This window comes from Pundamilia nyererei, unplaced genomic scaffold (genome assembly GCF_000239375.1).
Source record: "Pundamilia nyererei isolate P.nyererei 1_Seehausen unplaced genomic scaffold, PunNye1.0 scaffold00028, whole genome shotgun sequence".
NCBI classification, from domain to species: Eukaryota; Metazoa; Chordata; class Actinopteri; order Cichliformes; family Cichlidae; genus Pundamilia; species Pundamilia nyererei.
The window spans coordinates 1,084,977-1,094,244 of record NW_005187429.1 but is presented as its reverse complement, the minus strand read 5'-3'; the positions used below and the strand labels follow the sequence as shown (position 1 = coordinate 1,094,244).

General features: G+C 45.7%; 1 protein-coding gene across 1 annotated transcript in view; it reads left to right on the top strand.

Annotated features, from left to right (window-relative positions):
• Positions 1-9,268, top strand: part of sdc3 (syndecan 3) — a 38,008-nt gene that overhangs the window by 858 nt on the left and 27,882 nt on the right. The window lies entirely within an intron of this gene.

Below are 9,268 nucleotides of genomic sequence, written 5' to 3'. Positions count from 1 at the left end.
GGTGGGGGTGGGGGGGGGTTAATTAGCGGGTTATCTCTAATTGGGCTTGATTACGGGTGTTAGTGCGGTGCCTCGTTCTGTGGTGTCTGTGTCACCAGCTCAACATCCTGCCCTTAATTTGGGGGCTCCAGTCATACTGCGGTTTTAACGACTTTATTACCAGGTACTCGTGCTGCAGGACGATGTGTGTGTGTGTGTGGAGAGAGAGAGAGAGAGAGAGAGAGAGAGAAGGTGTGCGTGTGACTGGATGTCCAGGGGTGCTCCATTACTTCCCAGATATCAGCGCCCTCATTGTGCGGATGCCAGAATCCAACTGGGGGGCATTCTCCGGTTATAAGTGTGTGTGTGTGACAGAGACAGCCCGCGGCGGTATGTGGTTGTGGCACAAAGTGGGTGGGGTAACGGGAAAGTTAACGGCGATGCGGTCCGCGAACGAGTGCTCGGATGGAATGATGTCATCGGGAATCGCGAGGAGGCAAGCTGTTTAGGGAATGCGCGAGCCTCCCCCCTCCTCCTCTGCGCGCGCACACACACACACACCTATCTCCTCTCCGGAACTATCCACGCCGAGCTTCACGCGCCCCCCGTAACACGCCCACACTTTCCGTTACCGATTAATCCAGATTTATCCCATAAGCAGCAGGAGGGGGTGGAGGAAGAGGGAGGAAGCTCGCTGAATCATTGAGAGAAAACGAGGATAGCGCCAAAAACACAAATCAAGATCCAGATCTACTTTTGAGTTTCAAGACTCAGAAGCTGGAGGTTTTTAACACGTCTCCCCTGCTGTTTTATTTTTAGCTCATCTGCAGTTTTAGTTTTATACCTTCATTCATGGCTACTTCCTGTTAAAGGTCCCGAGCTGTTCTCACTAGTGCCATACTGCAAATGCTGATATCGATCTGATACCAAGTAAATGCAGGGCCAGCCGATACCAATACCGATATTGACACTTTCAACTTAGAAAATGATATAGGAACACATTTTAATGATCACTAAATCACAGACTTTTAATTTCCATGATAATTAGTTAGCATAACTAAACACATATATTTAATACGTTTTCTAATCAAATAATAATAACAATTTAACACATTTCAGCAGGCTACATAGAGGTAGAAATAGTATCGGTTCCATTGCACTAGTATCGATCTGATGCACATACCAGCACTGCTGTCGATACCATCGATATTTGGATACCTCTATTTCTCACAGGCAATTAATTAAACAGACCAGAGAAACCAGTTCTACTTCAGAGAGATCCATCAGCTTTAAGCCACCTTTATACATAGTCGCAGTTTTTATTTCCATATTGTTGTACAAAAGGCCCAAATGTTGCTGCTTAATGCCTTTTCTTGCCTAATTCACCCTTGCTTTGCTTTGACCATCTTTCGTTGTTTCTGCGGTGAAGCTGCACCAGTTCTGGCAGCTGTTTTCAACACCACACACTCACATATATCAACACTGATTAGTAGGTCAGTCGGTTGCAATCCTTGCCAAAGATCCTTGGCCTCCAGCTGACCTAATCTGTCTTTAAGTGTGCAGATGGAGACAGGTGTGTGACACACATACACGTAAATATACGCCATGGTGAGGAGCGCACTGATAGATCAGCTGCCGTCGAGGGTCATAATTACAGACTCAACCTCAAGCAACCCCGGGCTTTGAATGCACGCGCGCATGACCCGTGGTCGCGTGCATCCGCTGATGAGCTCTTTTCTCAGATGCTTCTTGGCATGAAGCCAGGAGACTGTTGTGTGTGTGTGTGTGTGTGTTCTGAGTGATTCCTCTGTGTTTTGTCCCTGTGGGTATTTCCTGTTGTCAAAGCTGTGACATCACATCCGGCCGTCTTTATTTTACATGGGAGACTGATTTTCCCACAGACATCTGTTGTGTCCCACGGATAGCCTGTGTGTGTGTGCGTGCATCCGTTTGCCTTCATGAGAGCCCTGACTGTCCATCTGTCTGTGTGTGGGCTCAAAAATAGTGAATCTCCAATGCCAACAACTTGTTCTCGCCAGCCCTCTCTCTCCTTGAACAAGTGCGTTTTATGGTGCGAGTGTGTTTGTGTGTGTTTGGCGGAAAGGCGTCGTGTTCTTGAGGATCATGTTCAACTCGTGGAATGAATCAGTGTTTTGTGCCTCCGATAGCAGACAAAGCCCCCCATAGAGAGGAAGAAAGAGAGAAGGATCAAGGAGGAGGGGAAAAAATAGCCCAAGCCGGGCGGATTGAGGGAGAGTGTGGAATGTGAGAGGCAATCTGACACAGGAAGTGGGTCCTTCTCGCTCTCCTGGAGGACAAAGTCCCCCTCACGCAAACACATACACACAAGGTGGCAGGTAGAAAACACAGCCAGGGTGCAGGAAGTATTTCAGGTGTGTGTATTAAGGGATGGGTGAGGGCATGGTATCCACCTTTCACTGGAGAGAGGAAATGAAAAGGATCATGGTTCATATCCGGAGCTGCATTCATGGACACAGTGAGAGAATAAAGATAGGCTTCAGCCCCCCTAACACCGGCCCGGGTGTTTGTGTGTCTGTTCATATCTGAAAGCAATTTCTTATCACATAGGACAGCAGATGTGCTGCATTTGAGTGAAATTAGTTTTTCTTTCTCGCGGAGAGTTTTAGTGCTCCATTCAGCCAAATGGGAATCGAAATTTCACATTTACCATTAAGGCGATAACGGCGGCGGGATGGACGGGGAGACCTGCCTGCACGGTGCCGGTCATGCCGATATGACCTCGTCTGATCTGAGAGAACAATGGGTGCTGAGAATCTGCAGCTGTGCGTGGAGTTTGACCTCCAAAATAAAAGCCGTGTGCAAAAAGCTGACAATAAATCAGAGCCCGTCATTATTGGCCCCGAGTAAGCCCAGAAAGATTGCAGCAATCTGCGGGACCTTTACCCGCTGATGCCAAACTGCATGCTAATAATTTAGACGTTTCATCTCATGTGACCCTTGTTTGTGAATATTCTTCTTCCAGTGAAGAGCATGTGACTGTTTACCCAGAACACAAAATTAGTGGGTGTCTGCAACCACGAGGGGAAAAAAAAGATAGTTTGTTTTATCGAGCGATTATATGCGTGCATTTTGAGGGGTTTTTCTGTCAGAGTGGAGCAACGTTAGTCCGCTTTTAACACCATTTTTTTCATTTGAGTATAAAAGTGCTGAGAAGAAGACCCAGCCTCCTTTTTTGTCCTCATGGCCATATCATTGTAATTTATTATACTCTTTACTCAGCCTGCAGATGCTTCAGAATGCTGCAGCTCATCTTTAGCAAAGACTAAATGAAGCCCCTGTGGTTGAGAAGACTTGTTCTCAGAGCTCAGATTAACATGAAGAAGGACAGAGCTTTAGTCTGATAACCTGGAATAGTTTACCTCTTATCATGAAAGGCATATTCGTCTCCATTTATACCCATGGATAATAAAGGCTGTAATGTTATCAGCTGGTGTGCAGGTTGGCTCCTGTGACTACCTGATTCAGTGGGGGTTGTTCTGCCCCGATGAGCTGAAGTAATGGTGGAATCTGTGCATTCATCTATTTGCTTTTTCTACACCTGAGCACTTCTAACTTTCACACTCTGTGGATGCATCAAAGAGCAACTCGGGGTTGGCATCTTTCCCAAGGATATTCTGACAGACGGACTGGGATCAAACCACCAATCAAACCATGCTGATTGGTTGAGAGCTTGACAGTCTTCACTCTTCTTCTAGTTTTTAACTAGAAGTCTCACTTCTGCTCTTTTTATTTTGTAATTTCGCTCCCCTCCTCGGCTGGGCGATGAAGCAGCAGCAACACAATTGAGAGTAGCTCACTGTAGACGTAGATCTAAGGCAGACCTGATTCACAGGCTGCCTCAAAGAACTGCAGCAAAGGTGTGTTTGCAGATTAAAACACCGTTCTTCATTAGGGCAGTTGTAAGCTTTGGGGCCCAACTTTTGGACTTAACTGCTTTGCTTCTTTTGTTTTTGTTTTTACTTCCTGTTTACATTACTTTTTTGCACGGTTTGCGTAGCTATAAACACCAAAGTGTTGACACTTGGTTAGTTTTATACTTAATACACAGTATTAAAATGAATTTGTAGAGTAGCTGTATATCCTACAGTGTAGCCTGTTGCTTTTAGCCTGACATCAGTCTTCCCAGAAAAGCAGATAGAAGTGCAGTGACGCATGATGCAATACCCTACTGGTCAGCTGTGCCTTCTAAACACAGCATATTGATTAGTACCAGGGCGCCTGCTGGTGATTAGGGTCAGCCAATAGGCTAAATCCTTTTCCTGTTAGTTAGTTTGTTTTTGGAGGAAAGTTCTGTTTCTGCAGAAATTTGTCAGCAGTCGGTCGATGTTAGACCGGCGGTTATCCGGTTGGAGATTTTGGACATGTTGCCCAACAGGTGCTTTTGTGTGGCTCTGATAACCGCTGACAACAGTCATTCAACAGTCGGGATTTGGCTGGAAGTGACTTAGCACCACAGTTTCATTAAGCTTTCCACATAAACATCAGTCATGCACAGGCTGTCAGCACAAATGAAAAGCAAGCACAAAAAAGCATCTCTCATGCTGAGAAATATCAGCATTTCTGACTTTAAATTGTAATTAACAAAAAAACAGTGCTTCTGAAGAAGAATTTGCTGTGCATTTATGTTTTAAACAATAAATGTGCCAAATCCCTAAATCTTTACATATTTTGCTTTAAATGGCAATGTTATTTGCTTTAATTGACAGATGTGTCATCTAATCTCTGCTTACGCTCCAGACTCGCAGGGTAGAAAGTTATCATTTAGTCCCACGCCGAGCCACGCTAACATGTCCTGATGGAAGGGGCCCCGTGTGCCGTGGAAACTTTGCCTGCTCTCTCCATGACCAGTTCACCACACGCAAGTGCAGACATGCCTGCTCACATGTGTGCGCTGACGCACTTTAGCATTGTGCCCCTAATAATCTCACAAACTCAGCGCTCACACACACACACACACACACACACACACACACACACACACACACACACACACACACACACACACACACACACACACACGCGTGCAGCTCCTGTGAATAGCTGTGGTGTGCAGCAGCAGTTTTGTTGATTCAGTGAGTCAGAGGGAGACGGAGAATGCTGGAGGTGTTTTAGGTAGGTCAAAACAGGCTAGGAACACAGCTTGTGTAGACATTAAACACACACACACATACACACACTCTCAAACACACACACGCACAGACTCCCTTGCAGTAATTGGGCAGCACTGCGCAGACATACTCACATACATATTCTCTGGAGTGGGGGGTTAGATGAATATAGAGACAAGAGGAAGGGAGGGAGAGGAATGGAAAGAGAAGATAATGAGGGAAAGCGATGGATGGAGGGGAGGGCATGAAATGGAGAAAGCGTGGAGAAAAAGAAAAAGAGTTAATGGCAAGACGGGGATCAAGGGAAAAGACGGGGGCAGCGAGGAAAGACGGGGAGGAATGGTGGGCGATTAAAAGGGGATAAAAAAAGGAACCTAAAAAACCAGAGCGAGGGAAGTAAAAGGACCGTGGGAGAGTGATGGAGGGAGAGAAAGGAAAGAGATGGGCCATATTGGGCAAAATGAGGACTGGATGATTGGGATGGCAGCAAAGGGATGGAGCGAGGCCAGAGCGATGGAGATGGAGGGATTTTGAGAGAGAGAGAGAGTCAGGGTGGGGGAGGGAGGCATGCACTGCTCTTTCCCAGGAGACTGTGCTCTACCTGCTCTCCGCGGCCGTCGCCATGACAACCACCATGGCTGCCGCTGTCACAGCTTTATCACCCCGCTCTCCTCTCCGTCCCCTCCCATCCCTCGTTCCCTCTCTCTCTCCCCCCCCCCTCCCCCCCGCTCCGTCTCGTTTTCCTCTCTCCCCTCTCGTCGCTTGCTTCATTCACGTCTCATCCCGGCCTCCTCTCCCTCCTCCTCTCCCTCCTCCTTCTCCCGTTCAAGCACAGCGAGTGGGGGAAAAAACATCCAGATGAAAAGATGGCAGTTGTCTTTCACCTTTACAGTAGATGTGTGTGAGTGTGTGCGCGTGTGCTATTACAGGACTCAAAATTAGAGAGCGTAAACGCGGCACCGTCTCCCAAACCCACAAAGCATTCTGGGATCTCTGTGTGTTAGAGCTTTCGCTATAAATAAAACCCCCAGAAACAGGGCGCCTCCTTCCCACTAACAAACCCTTGTGTGTGTGTGTCTGTGTGTGTGTGTTTGGCTGAGTGAGAATCGTAGATGCCTTCTAGCAGCATATTAACTATACGCTGAGATGATGCTATCATTTTTCACTCACTATCACTCGTGTGTGTGTGTGTGTGTGTCTTTTTAGTACCACTCTCTTCCCTCTCCCGTTTCTGTATCAACACAATAATTACATTAACAAAGGGCCGGATGGGTGGGGTCACTCGGAGTTGTCCAGTGGAGATGCTGGAATGTGTACTTCCTGGCATGCGGCTGATAAGAGTGGGGTGAAGCCACGATAAGCCCCGACTTTACACTCCCAACAGGACCCTAAGCCTCGCCTCTTGGAGGCCTCCACTTGACCCTCCACCCCCCTCTCCATCTGCCAGTCTGAGCAATTTCTACCTTTAAATAAGAAGCAAAATCCCGGAGGTTCACTCTTTATCTTGGTGATAGCGTTATGGAAATCACGAGCGTGTCAGGTTTGCCCTTGTGCAGAAGTAATCTTGGAGGAGAAGCCGTGAATAAAATATTTCTTTATTGTAGAACACGTATACACTCCCCACTCTCCTCGAGCAGCATGGCGGTCCTTGAGGTCCATCATGGAGCTAAAACAGCTGGCTCACTGTATCCCCCAAAATAGTAGTTTGATGGTATTCCCATTATTATCTTCCTCTTCAACATGATCACATGGCCTTCATTAGCTTGTTGCTAACCTGTCGTGATTTGTTGGCACAGTTAAATGTTCCAGTGCTTTTGATCTTACATCCCCTGTTCCTTAGTACTCTAAAACTCTAGAAATTAAACTGAATTCAATATATTTCAGTATTTAACTGTTGGACCTTTTTTTTTTTTTATTATAATTTGCTTGTTTTGTTTTTTACGGTTTTATAGACTATATCATTAGTTAAGAAGAACTCATCTCCAGGACTTATTATGAAGTTAACCATTAGTTTAATAACCCGCAGTGCTATCATTTACCACCAGCAGTCACAACTGGGAGCTTTTTTTTTTTGTTGTCCATTGTTTCCTGTCATCTCTCTGCTGTGTCCTTATGCATAAAAAAATGAAGTAACAGTGTATCTTAGAAGTAGCTTAAACGCGACCATTTTAACATTTTTCTTTGGAGTTACACTCGCAGCCACTTTATTAGGCACACTTGTTCAACTACTTGTAAAAGCGCGTATCTAATCAGCCAATCGAGACATGTAGAGAAGTGCAAACTGAGTATAAGGATGGGGAAGAAAGGTGATTTAAGCGGCGTGGTGTTGGTGTCCAGTGAGCAGCAGTTCTCTGGGCGAAAATACTTGTATCGATGGTTCATGCTGCTTAATGTGTGGGGGAGATTTTCTTGGCATATTTTGCCCTGACAGTTTTCTTACCCTCCCTGAGTATTGATGGCGAGTCTTTATGGCCACAGTGTATCCATCCTCTGGTGTCTGCTTCCTGTAGGATAACGCACCAGGCCACAAAGCTTAAATCACCTCAGTCTTGTTTCTTGAACTCGACAATGAGTTAACTGCATTCAAATGGCCTCCACAGTTAGCAGATCTCAATCCAATCAGCATCTTTGGCGTGTGGTGATGGATGTGCAACTGACCAATTTGCATCAACTGTGTGATGTTGATGATCATGTGTTTCCAGCACCTTGATGAATCAGTGCAATGAAGAAATAATGCACGTCTGAAGGGAAAACGAGGTCCAGTTTATAACTAGTTGCTAATAAAGTTCCCAGGGAGTGCATATCTGTGCAAATACAATTTCTTTGGGAGGTTTAGTGAGACAAAAAGTCACTTTGCATGATGGGAAGACGTTGTCTTCCACAGACATTTGATAGATGTATTGATTTGCCTGTAAAAATAAACTATAATGAAGTTAAAACAACAAAGGAGGCTGTAGCTTTTGCTCAGCTTAACTACCCATGAATCCCAAACTCTTCTTCCTTCCATGCTCTGTTGCAAAGAACCAGTTTCTTTGTTTGCATCTTGTTTGCAGAGGCCCGATGTTTGACTTGCCCTGACTGGAAATACTACCCCTCTTCCTCTGTTTCAGAATATCCACTATAGGCAGTCAAAACCGTGTAAGGTTATTTGTACTGAATAGCGGTGGAGTACCACACAAATGGAGATGTAGGAGTAAAACAGAGAGGGTGTGTTCTCAGGGGAACATCTTTAAGGTTTCACAGGAGGAGATAAAGATAAAAAAAGCGGGAAAGACGTCAGATCGAATTGAAACACGAGGGATTTTACATGCATGAAAGTTTAAATGGATTCTAGTTTGTGGAAGTTTTTATTCCCTGTCTAATGGCTTTCATGTCTTAAGCGGTGTCAGAATGGGCTCAGATCGGCACTTGGATGAAAACACACGTGGGTTCGTACACACGTCTCTTCCGCAGATTTTTCCTCTTCTTTCTTTCAGTCTCCATTTCCTTTAAGAATCAAGACATTTCATCAGTTTAAAGCTACAAATATCAATTTCTTTTTCCTTTTTTGGCACTATGCGATTCATCAAGGATCCGCCTGTTTGCATACGGAAATGCACGACCTGTAAGTGTGTTTGTGGCCTTGGGATAGCAGCACGGCTACAGTGAGAGAGCATTTATAGATCTGCTCTTCGAGCTTCCTGAGTGATGCATTTATGTGTTTACATGCGAATATGGAGGCAGAGGAGGCGATGACGGAGCACGGGGAGGGCGCTCATGCCGACGAGAAATACTGTGTGCTAAAGGCATGTGACTCTGTGTGTGTGTGTTTGAATTATTTAGCCCAACGTCCCGACAGAGGAGCGAACGAGGTCAGGAGCTCATTGCTGCAACGTTTTTCTTCTCTCTATCCATCCATCTTTACACCCTCCACCCACCAGCCTTCCTGCTCCTTCTCCTCCATCGCTGCAGAGCTCCTCGTCTATTCTTCCTGTCTTTATAAACAGGAAGTTAGTAACAAAAGGCTTCCCACATGTTACTCACGTCCCCTCAATTATCAGCAGGCCATGAGGGAAGAACATCGATCCAATTAATTAGGGACACTGAAACATGCTCTGTGTGTGTGTGTGTGTGTGTGTGTGTGTGTGTGTGTGTGTGTG